Source organism: Patagioenas fasciata, chromosome 2 (assembly GCF_037038585.1).
Source record: "Patagioenas fasciata isolate bPatFas1 chromosome 2, bPatFas1.hap1, whole genome shotgun sequence".
NCBI classification, from domain to species: domain Eukaryota; kingdom Metazoa; phylum Chordata; class Aves; order Columbiformes; family Columbidae; genus Patagioenas; species Patagioenas fasciata.
In genome coordinates, this window is record NC_092521.1 from 53,095,413 (window position 1) to 53,120,272 (window position 24,860).

At 36.3% G+C, this 24,860-nt stretch overlaps 1 protein-coding gene across 3 annotated transcripts in view; it reads right to left on the reverse strand.

The window, feature by feature from the left end:
• The window catches only part of DLGAP1 (DLG associated protein 1), a 408,595-nt gene that overhangs the window by 306,481 nt on the left and 77,254 nt on the right, over nt 1-24,860 (reverse strand). For 2 of the 3 annotated variants that reach the window (XM_065832405.2, XM_065832404.2), the window contains one exon: nt 18,196-18,337. The exons of the other annotated variant lie outside the window; for it this stretch is intronic. The gene's annotated coding sequence lies outside the window, so the exon portion shown is untranslated. The remainder of the gene's footprint in view (nt 1-18,195; nt 18,338-24,860) is intronic. 3 annotated transcript variants of the gene reach the window in all.

The window sequence follows — 24,860 nt, forward strand, 5'->3', positions numbered from 1 at the left end:
GACTGTAACAAAAGAAAATTGTTAAAACATAATTGTTGGTTAACATAAGAACTCTTTTATTCCCTACATTACCTTCATTCACTTGTTTCTTATACTTACGAACATCTTTTGAAATACTTGATTATTTTAAGACTTAAAAAAAACCCAAAACAACCAAAACCAACTGCTTCATGCCCAAATTAATTTCAGAACATTATAAAATGTGTCAGCACATAAAACACACAGGTGTAGTCATCCAGGTTCTTCCTTCAAGGCATCACATCTTGTAATAACAAATGAAAACACAATTACCAAAGGGGACAATCTCCACCTAGGAACCAAATAGACCACTGGCCCAGTCTTGGCTCACATTTGTGCAACTCTCATGCCAACTTCTGTGGTTTTATCTCATCACCTAATTTTTGGTCAGCTCCTCAGTGGGTATAGAACAGCAGTGATTTATTCCTATTTTCTCAGTTTTTTTAGTAAATCCTCAGCCATCTTCTGCAGCACAAGACGTCAATTGCCTGCTAGAACCACCTAAGGCTTGCCTTATCTAATTAATCCCCTACTGTCACAGTGACTTTGCACACTGAAGATACTTCGATCATTCCTCTTCTCTCAACTCCAAGTTTAGTCTCAGAGGGAAGAAAATTATTTTGTTTTAATAAATTTATCTGGCCAAAAAGAAAGCTATCTATGTGAAACTCAACAACATACAGAGTAAGGAGATCATAATAATTATGCACTCCAGTTGCATATCCCATAAAAGCCTGTGAACAGAAGTGGTGCCATGAATGAGCCTGTCCTCTGTTTTATAGAGCCATGTGAAGTCTATGCCTCAGTGTGCTGTCATGTTCTATTAGCAGGACGAAACCACCTTATTTTCTTCTGTCCTGGGTTTGTTCGTTTTTCTGGCAGGGCCTGCTGAAAACATACCAGGTTGTTGGGATTTATCAAGGCAGAGTTGGCTAGATACAGAAAGGCAGAAATGGGAACCTTTCCAACAGGTTCTTTATATCTACTAGCACATTTACAAAATATGTGAGTTTTTTTACTTTAAAAATGGACTGTCTAAATAAGTATGTGTTAATGGATGGAACGTAGATAAGTCATGCTATCAATCCAACTTGCACATTTCTCAAGTGTCCATCACTCCAGTCCCACTGAAACTGTTCTTGTCAGTTCTAATGTACGTATCCCAACACTCATTTCTCATATTCCCTTCCTGGCTACTCCACACCAGGCTGTATTCCAGGGACACAGCATTTATTACCAAGGGACAACAGCACTGCTTCAACACTCAGAAATAAACCACAACTCCTCTGTATACAAGGAATATAGAGATGTACTGCTGACAGCTGCAGCAACACAGTCTCCAGCCTCACTACCTCTGCTGCACTGGTGAGTACACAGGCAAGTGTGAAGCCATTCACACCCCTTCCAGATCTCCTCTCTGCTGTGGATGAGTAAGAGAGCACTGTACGCCCAATGCATGTGATCAAGGACTTAATGGGTGGATAGTGAGTGGATATGCGTCCAGCTGGCTATCTGAGTTTTTAAGTCCACATAATTTGTTTGGGTTTGCTTCTATAGCTTTGCTGTGTATATTCTTTCAACTGCAAGTTGTGACAGTTTCTTATCTCCTCTGAATTAAAAAAATATGTTAAACACACAGATGTTTAAGAAATACAGCTTCTAAAACCGTAATGTGGATACTAAATCACATTCCAGTGAAACACCTTACACAATGTATTTCATTTTAGAGGAAACATTAGACACGCTTTCCCTCACTGCACTGGCAGGCGGGGTGAATTTTACTCCAGTACTAATCAGCCATTTTATTCACATGTGGAATAGTAACACAGATCAAGTGTTTACCACCGTTGGGCATGTATTTTGCATTTTATGTAGCTTCCTTTCTATCTGTGAAAACTTGGCAGCATAAGTACTTGCTATGATACGTCTATACGGAGTAAATTACAGTTATCAGGAGGCCTAGGAACTACCTAATTCACTTCTTCATATCATTTCATATTTAGAACATGAGAGTTAAGCTCTGCTGATGAACAGTCCTACTACCAACTGGTGTATCAGTCAATACAAAGTTGCTTTGGTTTAGCTTGTTTTACAGAATTCTTCAAAGCAAAATGCACTGCAGACAGATGGACTCGCTGTCACTTCCAACCAGGCAGGACAGCTCGTGCTTGCACATACAACACAAATATGTGGTCTCTGACAGTGTTAAGAAGGTTTGTGCAGTTTAAAGTGATGCAGCACACCTCTAACCTACAACAGTGGCATTACCTTTAAATCATCAAAGTTTAAAACCTACTGCAAATAAGATGACAGTCTGTGATTTTTCTAAAAGGTTAAATGATTTCTCCAACCCCTTAGAAAGTGCTAGAAATTACTTATTCTTCTCCCTTAGAGAATTAAAGAATATTAGAAAATTTTTGGTTTTTACACTTTTCTATCTAATAATTTGTACTGTTACTACTATTGCGCTCAATACAAGCACATTACTTCAAGTTCATACTCTTCATCCCAACTGAAGTTTTCTGTTTAGCGGTTAAGAATCACTGTTCTATCTTCCCTGCAATCAACTGGTTGTTACAAGGTAATTCCCCCTCTCTTTTCAAAACCTTATAACACCAAACCAAATATCCTTGGAAAAGAAAATCAAAGAGCTAAGTGTGACTGGGTGACAAAGTAGGGACCCTGTCCTGGCAGGAATAGGAGTGCCTATGGTTCTCTAATACACTTAGAAGTTCCATTCCATTACGAATAATGACTGCAATTATTATTTTTTTTTCCTCATTATTTGCACAAGATTGGAAATGAGGCACTTTCAATTTGAAACGAATTCAAAGAGACACCTTCCTATTATCCTGCTAGTCTATGTCACAGCACTGTCCATTTTATTTATTACTTCACTGAGCTGGGCTTCCCAAAACAAGCAAGCTGATAGAATTACCACCAAGCAGTTGCCAAAATGATGAAAAATATTATTGCAAACTAGTGCTTCTCATAAAACAGAGACATAAAACAGATTTCCTTTGACATGAGCTGCAAAAATCCCTTCCTGGCTCAGATGCTAGCCACTGCTTGAAGAACATCACCTGGCTCAGTTCATGCACTGATCCTTCCCACCTGAGGCCACCATGTAGCTATTCTTACCTTCAGATTGCCAACAAATGTTGGCAGTGATGATGTTTTTCTAGAAATATCTGCGCTCTGCTAAAGCACACTCAGCCATACCTTATTCATTACTTCAATGCCTTTTCCTTCCCTTCTCAAACACCCACAGTCACTCCTCCTTTGCTCACCTCCTCCCCCTTAACTCCTTAAATTAAAAATTTATACACATAAAACAGGGAAAATGATGTTTTATACTAAAACAAAAGATCCACTGGTGTACTGGTACAGAGTATCACAGACTTATGATAGGAAGGAGGGTAGTTGTATTTCTTCTTCTCCCTGGGATCCAGTGATAAGACGTGTGGGAATGGTTCAAAGCTGCACCAGGGGAGTTTTAGACTGGACCTTAGGAAGCATTTCTTTACTGAGGGTGGTCAAACACTGCAACGGGCTTCCTAGAGAAGTGGTCACTGTCCCAAACCTGTCAATGTTTAAAAAGCATTTGGACAATGCCCTTAACAACATACCTTAACTTTATCAGCCCTGAAGTGGTCAAGCAGCTGGACTAGATGATCACTGTAGGTCGCTTCCAACTGAAATAGTCTATTGCATCCTATTCTATCTTCAGATCTTACAGATGAAAGTCTGAGACTGAAACTATAACTCTGAAAGACAATTCTATCTAGCAAAGAGTGACATGGTGATTAAGAAAGAAAATATAAAAAATAAACCACTGCTTGCTTGAAGATATTCAGGACAGTCAGGTTAAATGAGGTATAAACCGCAATCAAAATCACAACCATCAAGCTGGAAAGGCTGGCAAAGAAAATGAAGACAGGAGCGCTCTTCTGGGGTGAGACTAATGCACACTGAATACAGTAGCAGTGAGAAGACTAAAACCTATCTAATGCAGATTATATAATGCTGTATAGTCAATCATAAAAGAGAGCTTTCTTAAAGTTTGAACCATTAGTGTTCGGGGATGCACTCAGCTGAAGCAGAAGAGCAAGTCCTTTGTTCCTTACGGGAGTTGCTCTTTGGATTCTGCAGTGGTACCAGCCCCTGGTGCCATTTGGAAACTGAGATGAGTAAAAGACTTGGCAGGAAATGGAAAAGGCACCTGCGAGAAGAAGTCTAGAAAGCTTTTATTTTGTTTGAGGTCTCAGCTATGCTTGATATCACAAAGGTAATAAAGATGTAAAAGGTAAACAAACACATTTTTCCAAGATGTTGTGCAGCTTTATCCTCATATTAAATAAAAATTTCTGTGGCATAACAAAGCTGATTCCTTTACAGTAGAATTTTGTCTCAGAACTATTTTTATCAATGAAAAAAATAACCAATGGATTAGACTCAGAATGATGAATTATCAGATTTTTACTTGTGATACTTGCAATCAAGTATGAATGGCGGCTACCAAGAACATCAGCTATTGATGAAGCTCATGTTGACTTTACACTCAGCATTTAAGAAATGAGGCACCAGGAAGTCAGATTTCTTTTATTAAGACCAGAGAATTTGTAAAATAAGAGAAATGTCTTTGAAGTTTTCTTCTCTTTGTGAAAACTTGCTCAAATTTTATTCTTCTGTGTATACAAATTATGCTAGCAGAAGGCATCCTATATTTTTATTTTACCTTCCTATAAGACCTGATTAAAAGTACTAGTATAAAGTATGCAAATGACACATTGCAAGAGATGATGCATGTACTGCAGGGGGTACACTGTGGAGTTCTGTGATATTCATGTTTCTGCATAACTTGATTTATCCATTAGCAGATAAATAGGAACTGTTAATACTCAGGAGATGTTTGCTCAGGAAGCTGGAGTGGCCTAGGTTGTTCTGGTTCATTAACAGAGAAAGCGTTGCACAACTTCTCCTCTTGCATAACAGCCCACAGATGGGACCTTTTTGGGACCAGCAAGGCTGCTCTATGCCGCTCTAGCAGCAAAACCCACTTGAATTAAATTATCAAATGATTAGGAATTACTCTGGCCAGGGGAAAAAACAAAACAAAACACAACACAACACAACATAAAATAGGGACAATGAAACAGCCCCTCTTCTCCTCCCTCCTGTGTTTCTGGGGCTCAAGAAACACTTCTGGGAACTTATATATTATGCCAAATAACCATGTACCCCCAGGCAGAGCGCAGAGAAATCCTCGTGCTCTTCTAAGGTATCACATGGCATTTGGCTGATGTTTGGCAGCTCCGAGTCACAAAATCACTACATTGGCTCATATTTGTCATCATGTTGTCCACTCAAAACTTGAATGGCTAAAATAAGTCTGATCTGGAAGATTCTTCATATATAACACTCTTCTAATTTCTGCAGAGACTCACATTCTCCTCCTGTCAAAAAGATGTTCATGAATCAGCATGAAGATTTCAGTAGCAGAAAAGCATACAGTTTTGCACGTTTGTGCAAAGGTGTTTTGAACAATACATCAACAGATTTTGGGGGAAAAAAGACAGCAGTTTTGGTCCTCAAGACTTTATATTTCTCCAAATTCCCCTATAGTTTATAATACACTTAATTTAGACAAAGCTTATTTAGAAGCTGCCAACTTCAAAGGAAGCTTGACAGAACTGTACAACTAAAAAACATGTTAATGATTTGGGGCTTTAAACTGCTCTCCTACAGACTCAGACAAGAGACATGAACTTATTTCTGGCCAATGTAGACAATTACTTCAATGCAACAGTCTCTTTAATTACAAATTGCACAAATTTCCCATTTTATATGGCTATTTTTTACCCTGTTATTTCTGAAAGTACAAAAGGAAATCAGTTCTTACTCAAGCCTATCACTGTTTACTGTTAAGAACAGGCTGAGTGTATGATATGCATCTGCATAAGCTCAGAAAAAGACCGTAATTTTGGTAGACATGATAAGTAAGAACTTCCCATAATAATTCTGTAGAATCGATTTATGCTGTCATGAACAATCTGGACATTTTATACTTTATATTTCTACATTTTTCTTTGGGCACTTTTTCTTCTGTGAGATTAATTTGTTTAGCATTTCTAATTTCTACTGAATATTATATTAAAATATGCTTAAAGCTAGGAAAATGTGTAGAAATAATCTAAGATTAACTGCAACAGATGCTCAAATGCGATTCAGTTTTCTAGAACTGTGCAATCTGACAGAGCAGTAAGGCACTCTAATGTATAGAGGAGAACTTACAAGTATGCTCATCATCAAGAAAGATCTGAGGTGCCATAATCATAATTAGTATGAAGTCCAAAATGCAGCTTCAGACTCTTGAGATGGAATTCTAGTGGCATACAAGAATAAACCTGAAGAAGACTTCAAAAACTACAGAGGTAGTAGAGGTAGTCTAGCTTTTAATTTTACATATGTTGTCTATATCTCATTGCTTATGCTCACTGCTTTCCTATGACACTACTTGCTCAAAGACAACCCCAGAGGCAGTGAGGCAAGATGCAGTGGAAATACTCATTACACAGCCCCCACTCGCTTTGGGATGCCAGGTTGCAACTGAAATGTTCAGCACTGGTTGGGTGAGTAAGACCACTGAAAAGGGAGTCAATGTCAAAACAGAACTGCAAATGTTTTTACACTAAATCTGGCAACTTTACCTGTGGCTGATGTGAATTAAGTCATGAAACAGTCAAAAATATTTTCAACGGTTTTGCCCAGCAAGAATTTGGTATAGACTTCAGGTGATGTTGTGTTAAAAATAGAGCTAACAACAAAGATGCAATAAAAAATATCCTACTTCTTTTAGCAGAATATATAGAAAACAATAGAAAAGGCAATAGTAAATGTTTAATATACTATACACATGAAACTATACACATGAAACAAATTTTTCACTGGCTACCAGCAAAATCATATTGCAAATACTTCATAGAAGTACACCAATTTTCCTTTTTTTTGTTTCTTTTCATATCCACAGAGGAACTTACAGCTGCCAACCTGGGAACAAGCAGACAAGTCTCAAGTGATCAAAGAGAAGTTCAAATCCTTTGGGGCTTAGACACTAACACTAAAAAGAAGCATATTTCATGTTAACATTTTGACCTACTAGTCCAGGTTTTTATCATCTTCACTTGTCCAGACTAATACTGTATCTCTTTTTCACTTAACTGTAGCCACGCTTAGAGATACACATCTACAGCAAAGATTATCAAAGTTTCTAATATAAATTACTGCACCACAAATGACATGGTTGGACAAAAAGATGCAAGTTACATTAGAAAAGAAAACGCTTGTTTTTGACATTTTTCCTTTAACTCTACAGGTGATTGAAGAAAAGTGAATCAATAATTAAAGAATTTCTTAGATTATATATTATTTTAGCCCAGTAAAGATTTTTTTTTCCCTTTTCTACAATGCTTATATTACCAAAAAATCCAAACAAATTATCAAGTAATAAAAAACCACACTGGTTTATTTTTATTTTATTTTTTTTTAAAACAGAGAAAAACACAGTTAAAGTGATTTACAATGTGTAAATTTAGACATATTATACTTAAAATTTATTTAAACGTGTCCTAATAGGTCAGTGAAAGTATTTTGTTGGAATCAGACCCTAAGCCGTACTACTGCAGAAACCAGTGGAGTAGAAAATTGCTTAGTTTAGATTATGAAAATTAAGAAATGTATATGTCATATAATAATTCCTTGGAAATCATACATATGCATTATACATTATGCATTTTGTATTTAACTGTTTTCAGGAACTACCAGAAAGCGTGATTCATAGAATACAATTTTCAGCTTCCTCACAGACATCAATAACAAAGCATTCAGCCTGAACTTTGCGTAGTTGAAAGGATCCACAGTATATTAATTCATGGCCAAAATACTATCTGCTGATGTGAAAAGATGATAATAGCCACTTTCGATGTTCATATTTCCTCTAAAGAGTAAAATATCTATTCATCAGAGAAAATGAAAATTATTTTCCATCATCATGCATTACATAGAGCACGGAGTTATTTATAAGGATTTACAGTTCATATTCCTATATGGCACAAAGAACACCTTATTTCCTCATGCAATTTTCATAATTCTATTGCACTCTAGGGAAGTGTCCTCTTTTCTTTCCCAAACTGCCTTCCCATCTATCTCCCTCTTGCAACACTGCAGAGACGCTGAAAGCCAGGAGAAGCAAAGAAGCTTAAGAATGAGCAAACAATCAACCACTATGCTTGATACCAAAAACTCGCTTAGAATAAAAAAGTTATAGAATGAGCTGGTCACAGTTTATGGTGTCACAGAACAATAGAAATTTAGTAATGAGTAATTAGCATCCAAGAGAAGATAAATTCAGCTTTCAAATAAAAAGAAGATATTTTTAATAGTAGGGACAATTTACCAAGTATTGTCCACAGTTGCTCCATTCATGAATGTTAAAAATCCAGCATAGAAACTTTTTAAGATGACATGTTCATCTAAACTCAAGACTTCAGCTACTGTAAAGTATCCAGGTCAGCCATCCAATATTACTCAGCTTTTTTATTGTAAACTCTCCAAATATTTTTACACTCATTTTAAATTGTAACAATTTTATAAGGTTATAATGCAGTATCAGAATTTTTAATAATACACCACAACTATAAACGGACTGCAAATTGCTCACAGCTCTGAGTCATCTTCATTTGTGAAATATAAGTAATGCCTCCTAAAGCACATAAAACTACTGCATCCGCTTAAGTAAATACTAGAGATAGACTTTAAGGCAAACCAAGGGTTTGTCAACAAAATTCAGGCATTTATTGAATCAAGACTGTAACTGCCCAAAATGTTGCAATGACTTGGTATTTTCCAGTCAAAAAGCATTTAACTAAAAAACTTTTCTTTGAGTGACATATTTTGGGTGGAACTATGAATTTCAATATATTTCAAATAGAGGGAAATCTCATTTCCTTTTAGCCTACCTGTTCAGAAGAGTTCCTGTGAAACCACCAAATTCCAGTTTGTCTTCCAGCCTTCAAGTTTTTTGTACTCAATGTTTTTAGTATGGTTTGGCATGCCTTTCTCCCAGAAGCTTTCAGTGTATTTTTAAAAAAATTGGGGCTCTTTTTCCAAACTACACTCAAGGTTCAAATTCATTTTGCTACCTATGAAAAGAGCTTATACAATTAAAGCATCTTTGATGACACTCACTTATTAAACAAGGTAAAGCTTATTTAAGAGCTTGTTTAAGGGAGAAAAAGTCTACTTAAGTACTACCAAACATAAAACAGAACTGCTAATCTCCTTTCAATTACTATTAGCCTATTATTTTCCCTTCAGTTGCAATACTCAAATATGCAGATACATTATGTTTCATTAATATAAGTGACTGAGGAAGCTGGGGTGACTTTATTTAGGAATTACAAAAAAGGTGCTGAATGCAAGAACAGTAAGTATGTGAATAAATCTGTGATAGTTTATTAAGTACCTTTAACAGGGAAAATCCCACAGTAACATCAGATTTTTGTTATTTTGACTTATTAACTACATGTTATGACCTGTATATAAGCACTGTTTAATTCTGCCTCATATATGAGACTTACATGTTCTCCTGTGGTGTCAGTAGCTACAAGAGTTCATCTCAACTCTACTGTGACTATTTTGTAAAATTGAATTCATATTTGAAACAAAGAGTCTACCCATCTATAAAAAAGTAATTTCCAGACAGCAAAAATACGTATGTCACTATCCTTTTCTCACATTTTCTGAAACCTGATTGACTTTCAGGACAAGCTTCCAATGCAGAAGAACTTGTTTGAGAGAAAAGTAGCTCCTCTGTTTTAGCAAAAATAATCTCCCCACTTGAAAAACGAAACAAAACAAAACAAAACACAACACAACACAATAATTGTAGCTAATAAAATCAAACAAACCCTAAGGAATTTTTGAAAAAATTTCCTTCTCATTGTTATCATTCATAATCGGCTTTGTGAGAAACAGTATATATAGAGAACATAAAAAAAGACCCACCTCTGTTTCACTTCTACTGTACTTTTTGTCAGGATTAGAGTTCTGATGTCCAGAAACATGGTGTTCCTACCATTGCAAACTGCTTTTCTGGAAGAACCACTCTACAGAACTTACCCTATAGAAGAGCAAACCTAATCAGACTTGAATCCTAACTGCTGTGTCAATTCTGTGGCATATTTGCAAAGTAAGAGAAAAAAAAAAGAAGTAGTAAAACACACTGCTGTCCTTCAGACTAGAGTTCTCGAAGCTCAAAAAAAAGCACACTTTAGGAAGAAATATGTTTAGAAATTTCTACTCATGTACTGCAAAACTGTCTAGTTTCTTCGATGTTTTAGTGGTTAACTATTGCACTAAAACTGCCTAGAAAAGAGATACTCCATTTGTAACAGATATAGTTAATGAAACAGATAGTATTCCAGCAGCACAGTAAAATCACGAAATATTAATAATTTAATTCAAGCTTTCTAAACCCCGTTAGTGTATTGTAACTCTCAACTATACCGATCTTATTTGATATCAATTCGTTTATTGCATAATGCCCTGAAATCCCTTGTACCTCTCACTCCCACACTCCCATGCATATTCTATCCTTCCATATTTCTTTCAGCAACACAGTATTTTTTGTAGTCTAAATATCACCTCAAGATGAAACCTACAAATTACTGTAACTTTAACATTCCAATACTTTTTTTTTTTTTTTGTGATTTCATTGTTTAATGCACTAATCACTGATTCAAAGGTAGTATTAATTCCAGAGGTGATCTATAAAGTTATGAATGTAATTTATAAGAAAAAATCTTATCGCTATCTTTCAAGACATCACCTCTCCTAAAGACAAAATGATTTACTGACTTTGCTGACCTATTTTTCTTCTAAAAGTTTAGAACTATCAGAAATATTTAATGACTTGATTTAAAGTGCCGAAATGGAAGCATGCCAAAAAGCATGTTCATTTCAACTTGCAAGTTTGCATGTAAACACTGTAAAAGGAATGTGTCTTATTTCTAAAGAAGCATGAAAGCACCATGATGGTTTCTGACTCTGAGATTTGCCTGCAGTGAGACTTTACTATGGAACCTCCATATTCTTTTTACTTCAAAAGCCAATCATGTATGAGAATTAGCCCCTCTCCTTTAGAAATTACTGGTTGTGATTTAGAGAGATGCAAAAATATAAATCAGAGACTGTTTTAGCTATTACACCATTTAAAAAAAAAAAAAAAAAGCTTACAAGCTTTGCCATACCATTTCCAACCAAGAGGCCAAATTCTAACAGCCACAGTTTCCCAGGTGTGTCATATCAAAATTGATCTGTTCTGCACCTAAGATACATAACACACCTTCAGCCTCATCATGACAGAACAAATCACAATCCAAAAGTTACATCTAGGATACTTTGCCTGATAGAACTTGATGCAAGAACTAACAAAATTAGTATTTATTTATGAACATCAAACTTTTTGAATAGGAATTCAAAATACACACAGTACCATTCTCACTAGGATGTTATCTTCTCTAGGCAGCACAGTTGCAGATAACTAGTGTTAGCCTACCCGTGGGGAAAACACAAACAAATACATACACACCATCAACAAAACACTCACAAAAAAATAAAACCCCCAAACTATCACCGATATCTCTATTTCAGGTGATTTTCTATGAAGACAGGCCATATAGGATTAAAAGGTAACGTGTTTGTAAATATCTGAAAATTGTCATCAATGTGTCTACTGAAGAACATTTCAAGAAAGTGTCAAAATGCACTAGAGGAAAGAAAAATCAAACATTAGGTGAAAGATGCAGTAAAGGAACAAATCAAATATATCTGTATTTATATATATATATATATATTCATATAAACAAAACCTCCAGCTAGAACTAATGACTGTGTATAACTAAATACTTTAAAAATTGGAAATAATTAACAGTATCACCCCAATTCCCTAGAGAATATAAAAAATGTCGACAAAGAACTCCTTTATTTCTTAAACTATTTATAAATGCTTTGAAATGTCTTCTGCATGCATGCATTCTCCAGAACCAATATAATGATATGTACATTTACGCAAGTTTGTGCTATTGACAATGTATTTGATCAGTTCAAGATTCAATCTTCAAACTTCAGAGGTTGAAGCTTGAAAATAATGGAACAGAACTAAAAAGAAATATTATTTGAGGGTTTGGGACCCGGATAATAAAACAGTAAAATTAAATAAATCCTGTGATAAAGTTTTAGTGATTAGCAATTTCACACAACTTGCTTTACTTACTATTAAATGGAAAGTTCTTGAAACAAACTAAATAACAATGCTGCTGTGATCAAATGTTTATGAACTATAATGGCATGCTTCTCACCACATACCATAAGACAGTGTTACAACAGTTGAAAGACTGTTGACAGTGTTAAAAAGTGTGGAAATAATTTTGGGACATGGCCAATGACAGGAAAAAACTCATTCTGACATTAAAACCAGCTGACCTGTATTTTCCTGAATGTATGATTGAAAATAGTTAAGTTCTTGCAGACACTCTTTAAGATTTTGACACAAGTAAGAAAAGTACCTTTGGTCATTTTCTGATATCCATCCTGGTCGTATTCCAGTAGAATTTTTTTTTTATTAAGTTGTAGAAAAAGCTCTGTGGCATTATGAACACACTTTAAATTGTCTGTGGCTGTTCTTATAGCAACACAAGCTCTAGCATCCTACCTAATCTTGTTGCACATGTCAGGTTTTTTTAGGAAGGAGGTCACCATCTCAGCGTTACACGGCCTCTGGTATAGGTGCAACCAAAATTCAAACACTCATAGCCAACTTTCTCAAATATGCAACAAGCTTACACTAAATAACAAAGCAAGATCATGGTTTCTGTGTTCCAGAGCCTGCTCAAATGCTGCTCTTCGAATTCATACAAAACACATAAAATTCACTATTGATTTTATGATTGTTCTGTGAAAGCTATGCTTTACTCTTGTATTTATTTCCATTTTTTTCTTTAAAACCATAATTTTTACCTGAAACACAACTATAATACAGGTTCTTTATGTACCATTTTATATACTTTAAAAACATGCTTTCTTTTTGCTGATAAGTCAAAGAAATTGGGGCTTTCTACTTCCGTTTTCACTTTTACAAGCTATTTTATAATAGTGGCAAAGACAAAAAGTAATTCAGTATCTTTTTGTGTAATGCAGCTCTCATCCTATACAAATGTATCATAATTCAAAAGTAAGTAATTCTTTTTGCATAGGTAAGGCTAGCAGTATGTGCTAGGTTACCTGTAATACGTCTCTTGTGATTAAAGAAATAAAGAACGGGTTTAATTAGGGAGCTACAAAAAGTTATTTCAATGTTTCCTTAAAAATATAGGGAAGTTTTTGTTCCACTGAGATGCGGAGAGAAGAGAAAGAAATACTCTAGAATGACTTGAAATTTCTTTTTTTGGGTGCCTTTCCTAATCTTGAGGAAATGCTCGATTTCTAGTTGCAAATCAAACATTTAAATTTTCTTACTCTTTTCTGTGTTTTTACCTTGTTTCACTTATGAGGAAGTAGGATTTAATTTTTACAAAAATATTCCCAACTTTTCACAGAAATAAGGGCATAATATTAACAAAACAAAAAAAATCCCACCCTAGAACCTTCTGCTGTTTTTTGTTTACTTAGTTGGTTGTTTTTTTTTTTTTTTCTGTGTCTTCACAATTTTTAATGTTGATTGTAACAAGAAATGACAAACCATTTTAATTATCAATTTTTATTTTCCATTGTACTACAACTGTTTAATTCAATTAATTTTGTGGCCACATTTGTTCACTCCAGAAAAGAAAAATTACTGTCCTTGCACCTTCAGAGTTAAGGGGAAATAGTTCTTCTGTCCTTATCTAAATTGACTTGAACGAAGAAGCTATTGGCTTCACTTCTTGAAATAATGTATTGTAAGATTATAGGAAAATGTCAGTAGGACATTAGGCAGTTTTTAGTCCAAGCTTCTGCTTCAAGCAAGGTCAGCTGTGAGACCAGACTTGGTTGCTCAGTGCTTTGTCCACTTGGGTCTTGAACACTTCAGAGAACAGAGCCAGTGCGATATCTTTGATCAAACCAACACAGCACCTGACTGTCCTCAAAGGGAAAATATCTGTCCTTATATCCAGTCTAAACCTCTTGTTTCAGCTTGTGCTCATTAACCTGAACTCCTGCCTCTGCACCACAGTTTGCATTGGCAGCTGTTTCAGCTGCTTCAAGTCAAATTTTCATGCACATGCCCTTGAAAGCTGGTATAATTTAGTAATGTCATATTCCTAACAAGGGACCACAGTAAACAAACAAGACAAAGCCTGGATGACTTCCCTTACTCTTTCTAATTCTCTGCGTGACTCTCACACCAGTAAGGCTGTTTGCTTAAAATACAATACACTGCTACATGTGATGGAGTTCATTTTCAGATTAACACACCCAGTATCTGTTGTCTAAATGCAAGAAAGATGCTTAAGTTTACTGTTACCTAGACACCTAAGGTCCAGTGCAGTTGCCCTCCAAGATACCCTGGACTATTCCTTCCTGGCCTCCAGCTATTACTTCAGGAGGCTTCCTACATGTCCTGTGTCATATTTCTTAATTCCACGTGGATGTCTTGTGCACTGCCACATTTCAAATGGTACTAGCAGCATACACAGGAGTCAATGATTCGAACCTATAGGAGACAGTTATTTGAATAATTCTTTTGGCTTGTCTACCACAAAGGCATACAGTCCATTGATTATATATTAGAATTTAGACACCTACATATGCTTGCATTAAAGCGTCCTCACCACTAACTGAAAACCAGCCATAGCCTAATGTCAAATCAAATGTCAGTGCTATGTTGTATGCATGAGGATGATGCTTAAAATGATATTACCATATACTGGAAAGCAACTTTTTCACATTTTGTCTCAGGCCTTCAATGAAATGCACATTTAAGACAAACTTTCATGTGAGAAAGTAACAGTATTTCTTTACTTCTTTCTCTTCCCTGAGCACTTCACCTCAGGAAAGACTACCATTCAAACAGCAAGAACTAATGAAGTCCAAACATGGTCCCTGAGGTGGGGAAGATGTGAGGTAGAAATCAAATCCAACCCAATCTCTAATTCCTGCTTCATGTGAGTCTAATAATGATGTGTTGCTCAGTAAAATGTCAGCTATAACATACAGAACTACCATGCACCATTTGAGAGAAAAAAGATAAACTAAGCTCTCAAATCTTCATGACTTTCATACTTCAGAGAATACTAAAAAAATCCTTCCACAAGTCGTTCTCTCAGCTCAAGAGTAGTGGAGATTTCCATCTGTTGTTGAGAATTTTGCTTTGAATTATAGCAGTAGTTCCTGCCCCTAAAAAAACTCCAGCTAATTCTGATATCTTCTATCAATACTCCTCTTCTTCCCTCTAGCAAAACTTCAATGTGAATTTTAAAAGTGCACTGAAAATATTGAAATCTGCTCTACAGATGTGGAAGAACCATGAACAAGGAGTGAACAGTTAAAGATTTTAAGGAAGTATCCTAATGTAGTCACAAGCGAACAATACTCTTGAGACATAGTCTCTGTTGGGCTTTTTTCCATCCATTCCAAATTTCTTGATCTGTACTTTTTATGCTTTACTAAAGTTAGTCTGTTTTTCTCAGCTGGGTAACTTCTACATCCCAGACAGACACCTAATTCTGCCTTACACTGTCAACCTTCTTTTCACCATGTTCTTTGTGAACTCAAATGATGCAAAACCCAAATGTCCAAACTACACAGAGGTGTAAGCTGAGGTTGAGGCATTGCTTTGATAGTACTTTAGGTAAAACTGAATGAATTGTGAAAATATTCAGCAGACGCCTTGATTAGGTTCCTTGAAATGAATGTTCATGCATTATTCACTTGACTAAAAGTCCAATGATTCATTTGAACATTATCGCAAAATGATTTGAATAAACTATTTTATGATATTATTCAAGCCACCGTTGGCTATAAGTATTCTGAAACCATTTGGATGAATTCCTAGATGCCCTCCTAGGTTATCCTAAATGTTTCTCTGTGAAAAATTTTGTTGTGTCAATTTCTCATATATCTAGGCCAATGCAACTACTGAAAAGTAGTACTACATTATCTTTCTGAGAATTGTGGGGGTCTTATAGATCTACAAGAAGGCTATGGCTGGGGACCAAGCCCATCATAAAACCATGACAAATGCAGTTGGTTCTAACGTACCTGCACAAATTAATACTAATTGTGTAGGGAATACAATGAGCAACACTGTGGGATCCCTTTATTTGAGGAAGTCTTCATTTCATAAATGAATAATGCCATTTTCCTCTCTGATATTTTGCAAAATGCATGTTTATGGCAAACTGTCACTCTTATTCAGATTTAGAACCTAGAAACTACAGTGATGGTTCCTTGGAAATGCTTAAAATAGAAAAGATGGATTGACTGACGGCATATTCCTTTGAATTATTGTGAAAGCACCAGGTCTATGTAAATCGTACTGTGAAAAAAGTGGAGTTAGAAGTTATGTAACTTCAAGTTGCTATAAATTCCTTCTTGTTGAAAGCTATATAAAAAATTTTCAAATCTGTCATGTTCTACCTCTCCTGGTTAAAAAAAAAAAAAATCTAAGTTAAAATGTCCAAGAAAAATATGAATCAGGCTTATGTGGTTAAGTTGGAGCAAAAGCTGTGCCACTAGGAAGACTGGATTCTCTTTCACAATTAAGAACTTGGTCCATTTTTATGTTCAGAATGTATTTATTACAGGAAGACATATTTTATTAGGTTAGCTAAACCAATGTATCTAATTCAGCAACAAAACCAGCTCAGATGTACTTCTCTTCTCATGCACGTGCTGTCTTCACTGTTATTTTAGTTGAAGCTAGTTTCTTGAATACAGATTATATTTACCTTCTTTCTGCTAGTGATATTCCCACATGCCCTCAGAACAAGCTGTATGACAAAGCAGCCAGGAAAATGCGTTTTCTACTTCTCCTCCAATGACAGCACACAAGATGACTGCACAGCCACAGCATCCCCAAGAATGTGCTCTGCAACTTCTGAATGGACCTCTAGCCTTTGCAAGAGAAGAGACTCAAAGCTTGGACTAGTCTGACCTACCACAAAACAGGAGGAATGGACTATAAACAGTAAGAGAGCATGAGGGAGCCAGAAAATACTATATTTGTAGTGATGGAAAGTGAAGAAATTAGCACAGTAGACGGCAGAAGACAATACAGGGATTAAAATTGTGGGGCAGCACCTGAAGTCTGCTCTTACTGGTCCTGAGATTAATCACCATCACAATAGTAACTATAAAACCAGTCACAGTCTGGTGAATGTCAGGTCCTTTTTTTCTATCCTGAAATATATATTTACATTTATATATGAACTCCTTTTCCCTTTTTGGGCTCTTATATACATATATATATATATATATATATATATGTATACACATACATTATACACACACATTCTACAACTGCTATTCTGATTCTTTTTTTACTGGTAGTGAAATTTTACAAGCCTTTAAAAGCCTCATAACAGTTTCACTGGGATCAGAGAGTGAAACTACTACCAAATGAGGTTTTGAAAAAGAACAGTCAGAGAAAGCACTCATTTTCAGGACAGAATATCCCTCTGCAAAAAACAGCCAACCAACCAACCAAACTTGCTTACTAACACAGGTGCCTTCTTCATTAAAACGCATGGGCTGGCAAAGCAAAATAAAAGAGGTCATGGCAGAAGAACATTTGATATGTTGAAAGTATGTATCACCCAGCACTGAGTACCACTCTGTGATTATATCCTGTTTTGTACTCTGAAAAACAACAGCCTCCTACAGCAATAAAGACAATTATAAGACAGCTATCATTTATCCCAGAAAATCTCTTTGCTACTTAGAAAAATACTAGAAAGGAAAAACAACCCCTTGCTAGTGAAATTAGGTGAAATTAGCTCCTCTGATGATCTGTTCTTTAAATTGGGAAAAAGGAACGGATTTTTTTTTTTTTGTTCAGCATGATTTATTTTTAGACTGGCAATGAGACAATGTTAAACAGAACTGAAGCTCTGTGGGCACCTTCTGAGGTTAAATTACCTTTCATGCCATTTGCACAGAAGGCTGTTTTCAAGCAGCTTGAGCAGATGGTTGGGACATCATTGTCCGCTTACTTGTATCCACAAAGATAAACGATGGCTCTTTGCAATCCTGAAGAATGTGACCCTCGTGATGCTTTAGGCTGCCAAGACAAACAAACAAACAAACAAACAAACAAACATACAAATAAATATATAGTTAGCTGAAGAGGAGAAAGGAGTTTTGATTAATGAATTTTCATTTTAAACTACTAAAATCTCAACTCATCCTTACCAAATATGTATCTGTAATCTGGATTATTTTGCTAAAAGAAAATAATATATTCCAGAGCACCTCACGAAGTAGGAGATGCAGGTAAAAACAAATCATAGAGAGTAACTCTGACTGAAACAATGATCTGACATCACTGCACAACTGCTTCTATTACATACAGCATTTGTTGAAGCGTGCTGCCAAATAACAACCATTTCTGCTTACTGTGCCACAGAGATGGTCAGAGATTTCCAGGCTCACGCCAGAGCAGATAACTGTCAGGGCACAGTGATCCAGCCAAGTATTGGTAGAGAAAGTCATGAAAGTGGGAGAACAGGTTGGATGTGGTTTTTAGCTGTTTTAGGAACTTTCCAAACTTCTTTGAGAGCAACCCTGGTCAAACATCCACAATGTGAGCATTCTGTCAATAAGCAACTTGCTAAAAAAGCGCTTTTATTGAAACAAGTTACTAATAACAAAGAAAAATTTAAAGGATTGGAAACAACACTCAAAGCTATGAAGAAAACTCTGAACTTTTAGGAACAATCTTTGGGATTTAAGAGTGAAGTGCGAAGATACTGGTCTTTGGACTTACAACTAGTAATTGCATGACCTATCACTCTTAAAAGCTCCTCAAAGAAAAGGAAAAGTGAGGTTACTGGATATAGAAAGAACCAGATGGAATCAGTGAAGGGGCTCAGACACTGAGTTCAATACACACAGCAAAATAAGACAGAATTTGATTTAGAAAATAACAGTGAAATTAGACAAGTATGACTTGCCAGGCATTCGACATCCTAAAGCCAGCAGGTACTGCAAAGCATTTCATTAACTAAAGTTGTATACAAAGATGGAGAGTTGTTTCTGAAATAACTGCTTGTTTAAAGAATGACACAACAAATTCATATCCTCTTTCTAATACCGCACAGTCTACAGCAAAGGCAGGTGAACAGTGGATACATTTCTCCCTCTCTCATTTCAATGATGAATTGGCTTTTATATTTTAAGCTCTTTTTGCTGTGCTGTTGGCATATTCAACATGCCGTAGAACAAATGTACAATTCAGACATTTAAGATTCTTGTCAGATATTTTGAAATTGTTAACACTCATTGAAGTAATGAAAGAAAGGAAAAGGCAGGTTGAGAAAAAACTCAAGCAGTAGCATCCAGCAACCCAAAATAATACACTTTGATAATGGAGAAGTAATTATAGCTCATATAAGAGGAAATAACTGTGAAATAATGTAAATACGAAAAGGAACTTAATGAAACAAAAGTTAAAAAAAAAATCAGAAAAACAGAACCATTTATGTTCACGTGGGAATACAACAGAAAGCCCCAATGGGAAGATTTTTCCTAATTCTTGTCTCTGCCTCAGAAAAGAAGGAAATCCAAGCTGTTTGCTAACACTTAACACCCCCAGTTACATTTGCCTATTTGCAAATACAATAGAATTAAAGTCATGAATACACTAACGAACATGTTTAAGATAAACTCACTGCCTGAGCAAATAAAAAGTTGGACAATACGATCATTCATCTCTCAACAAACCAACATTATGTCTTTCAGTACCAGTGGGCTTCACTTAGAAGCATCTCCATTATTATAAACTGGACACTATTTTCTTCTTCATAAACAAACTGATAACATCTACAGATTCAACCTCAGTTTCACAAACATGAGCACTGGGAAGAAAAGACTGTTTGAAACTGCATATTCCAGAAATGTAGTTATTTTCTAAATCTTTGTTTCACTAAATGTAGCACTACCAAGATGTCAATCTTCACTATAACACCAGAAAAAGAATAGATGCCGATGTTAATAATCTCATAAATCAACGGGAGAAAGGATGAGGTCAATGATAACATGGACTGACCACAGAGGATTCCGATAAGACCAAACAGAAACCTCTTCCTGAGCAACCAATGCTGTGGTTGTTAGTAACATACTGGTTCCTGACTTGCTGAAACCAGTAAACTGAGAATTTACAGACTGCATGACACACAATTTTACAATGGTAAATGAAATGGAAGCTTTCAGATATCATATACATTACTAAGGATGGAAATGTTTGTGTCTTTAAAGAAAAATTAATACCACGACACATGTGGAGCAATTTTTTCCTTGAACATGTACACCTTTCAGACACTTGGCAGAAAGCATGCCCATTTATGCAAGGTTAGAATTTCATTACCAAGTTCCAACATCTAAAGAAGAAGAAAGAGAAAACTAATGCAATGTCCAACCCCATACAAGTTCCAACTGAGTCCTTAAAGACTCCTGTGAATGAAATTCTGTGATGTTGTGTCAGAAAATGTAAAATGCATTATTACCTATTAATTCCTACTGTGTGCATTCACATACACTTGTGCCAAATGGGTACTAAAAGCTCTACCAAATAAAAATGACAATGTTTCACACTTTTTACAGGGATAAAGAAATACCTAAGGCAGTGGTAAATGGTGAAACCTCATGCCTTTCAAGAACTACCAGAAATGTACATTGGTGTAATCTGCAATGTCATAAACTGTGATAAATATTAATGAGTTTCAGGGTCTCTTTTCTAAATCTTTAATTACACTTCCAAGAATTCATTTCAGAATTTCTGTTATTTCTGCTTGGCCCTATTCTATTGTAACTGTTACCACACAGTCACCCCTTTCATTCTGGGAAGTGAAGACTTCATTAAACTTACAGACCTACTGATGACAGGGATCCAACAAACACAAGCCTTATCTGGCTCAGTTGACGTTCTGGAAATCTGAAAGTCTCCACAGAGATAAATGATGACTACATGGTCTCCCAACAACTTCAGTGAAGACGTTGTTAAGCTGGAGGTTGCTAAAGCCTTGGCACTTACACATTATTTCATCTTCAGCCAGGAGACAGTATAAAAATATAATTTTTTGGGGGAAAGGATAAGCGACCCCCTTCTACACGGAACATTTACAGAACAACTGACAATGTCTACTTTTGGCATGAAAGTGGCCAAACCCTTGCATGGGCTACTCAGAGAGATCATGGAACCTCCACCTTAGGACATATTCAAAATTCAATGGGACAAGGCCTTGAACTACTTGATCTGGCTTTGAAGTTGTCCTAGAGGTCCAGAAGCCCCTTTCAACCTAAACAATCATTTGAATCTATGCAAAACTACTTTGTCCAGAGTTAAACCACAGCAATATCCACAAGACAAGGTAGGAATTGGATTTGCTCTACTTAAGGCACCTTCCAAAAAGAAGTGGAGTCAGGAAGTTCCAAATCATCTGAATTGCTTTGCAATGGTCATAGGAGAATAGCACTTCAGCTTTATGTTTCATAAAGACAACAGCTGCTCCAGTGCTACAAAATCCTTAATTCCCAGCTCATGCTTCAATAGCAATACCAAAGAAGGATTGCTAGCAGCCAAAAATCACCAGCACAGTTACCTGCCATGCCTGGGTTTTCCTTTGAGGTCTCCCATCTCACTAATGTTGATGCTGATTTGGCTTTGCACACGAGATTTAACAAAGAAACAGCCTGAGGTGGTACTGAAGTGGAAAACAGAGCAAATTAAACTGGTTGTCTTCCTATTTTACAACCAACAGCAATTACCGTACTGGGTAGATGCCATCCAAAGAACACAATGAAGCACACAAACAAGAACCATTTCATTAGCATCCACAGAGTGAACCTTTCCCCAGGTGTAATTTAAGGAGCCCTTAAAATATGCAATTCTATCTACTACTTTAAGTCTTCAATCGCTTCCTACTGTAATTCTGCTTTCCCTCTACATTAAATCCTGCAGTTAAATCTACTTTCAGGATGACTGCTCTGATTAATAACTCTATAATATCTGTACTCTCTGTTGGATAAAGCATTTCTTTGTTCAAAAGTAATCCTTTTCCTCTAAACACTGGCAATTTCAGTGCTGAGGGAATGAATCACCACCACTTGGTGCTGCCATTCACACTGCTGGGATGTGTAGTCATGTGAAGCCATAATTTCTTATTCTCCTCAGTCAGCTGTGGATTGTGACAGTGGAAGGACTGTGTGGATGCAAGTAACACACAGGTCATCCAACATGTCTGTCAAAGAGACCAGAACAACCTCACAGATACTGGATGAATTCTTCATGCCTCTGTTTTTAAATTTTGAATGGTATCTTGAGAAAGAATATTCACGGGAACAAACAAGGCAACCAAAAAAGCAGAACTCAGTAATATAGGATGCAGTTCCTGCAGGGAAATGGAAGAGAAGGCATGCTTTGTTCTATGATAAGTTCCTCTACAGTTTGGTGGGAGAAAAAATCTACTTGGTAAAAGTGGTCAGTATCTTGATTTTCACTCCACATACTGGAATTATAAAGAAAATAAAGATCTCTTGAGTTTTCACACGTCAGTGACAGAGGTACTCTTTATAGTGGAGCACAAATGTTCAGTGGTCTGACTTGGGACTCGGGTATCACAAAGGATCATTTAGTTCACTGCAGAGATCTGAGCATGAGACAATCATACCTCCCGGTATCAAGTCTACAGATGGGTAATTAACTGCTATGGGTGTCAATGCTTTTTGAAAAGTCATTCCATCTGGATATAGAAGAGGAATATTTCAGAAAACATATCTGCACAGAATTGGATAACATTTACCTACCTGCTTCTGTTAGGGAAAAAAAAAGGCACCTTTCAATAAAGGATTTAAAAATTATTAAACAACTTTATTAAACACATTTTACAATAAACCTATGCAACAACATATTCATAAATTTTGATGACTGAGGGGCAGAATCTTATCACAAAATCCCATGAGGTAGAAAGACCAAAACATGTATTATCTCATCAGCTTAGTGGGGCCCACTTCACTTGAATTTAAATGACTTCAGTAAGATTATGCAGTGAGTCAGCTCAGACCCCAGAATAGAATCAGGGAATCGTGGCTCATTGTCTCTGTCTTTAACCACTAATTCCTACTCCCACATGGAGAAAAATGAGTGTTACTATTTTGTTAAGCCACTCAATATATTTAAATCATACCAATACACTGAACCATATTAAAGAAAAAAACGAAAGTAAGATATAAACCTGATGTACTGTCTGAAACTTGGGTCATTACGAATATGGGTAGAAAAGGAGCAGAACTTGTGTAAACTGTGGACCTACAAAATTTACCATTCAGTCCTACAGCTTTGATTACTTTGGGTTCTCTTGTAACTAAAATATGTCAATCTCACTTTCAAAACAAAAGAAAAAAAATCCTGAGGCCTACAACCATAAAGAAGCTCTTTAGGTAATAAGTTATATATGTATTTGTTACTTTAAAGGTTCATTCTACCACAAATATACGTTTTCAACTTTCTGTTGTGATCATAGAATCACAGAATGTTAGGGATTGGAAGGGACCTCAAAAGATTATCTAGTCCAATCCCCCTGCCGGAGCGGGAACACCCGGATGAGGTCGCACAGGAAGGCGTCCAGGCGGGTTTTGAATGTCTCCGGAGCAGGAGACTCCACAACCCCCCTTGGCAGCCTGTTCCAGTGTTCTGTCACCCTCACTGAGAAGTTTCTTCTCATATTTAAGTGGAACCTCCTGTATTCCAGTTTGTATCCATTGTTCCTTGTCCTGTCATTGGTTGTCATAAGTGATCTCCTTTAAAATCTCATGAGAGTATAGTACTGCTTGCAAAGTGTTCTGACAGACAGAGCACCAGTTAGCTGTCTCCTAACACCAAATCTGCCACTTCAGTCTAAGGGCAGTAGTAGATGGATACCCTGAAAAGCTCCATTTATGTTGTGCTTTATAGTCAGATTTAAAGAAACTTTCCAATATTTAAATCAAGAATTCATATTCTGAAAATATTTACTTAAAGAAATAAGGAAGGAAATGGATCAACTATTGCTAACAGGAATCTCTTTTAATTAAATACAGATTTTAAAATGAAATACACATTCTGGATAATTCTCTTATCTTCTGATGTTTTTATTTTACTGACTTTCAGATGGCCCCGTTTTGCCCTGTAAATGTGAAGGATCTGGTTTGGAGTCTGTCAGGATAATACGAAGTTTGCAAGTGCTGCGATCTCAGCTTAGTATGGACCATGTCTGCTCTGTTCTAAAACCAGTATCAACTGGTTCCAGACCTCTTTTGATGCTGCATATTCCCAAACACATTTTTCACCTCAAACTCAAATACTTGAATGCATTTGAAATTACCAGAAGCCACTAAAATTGGACAGGCCACTGGATAAGCATAAATACGAACAATTACTCCACAACCTATTCCAGGTAAGAAGCAACCAAAGAAGCTTCCCTAAAAGAGGCACAGATCAGAAAGCCCTTGACATCTGCATCACTTCTTCCCCATCTGCCCATGCTGGTTAACAGAGATGAGCCAGCTGTGCTTCCCCTTTTCGGTTCTCAGCAGTATTCACCCTGTGC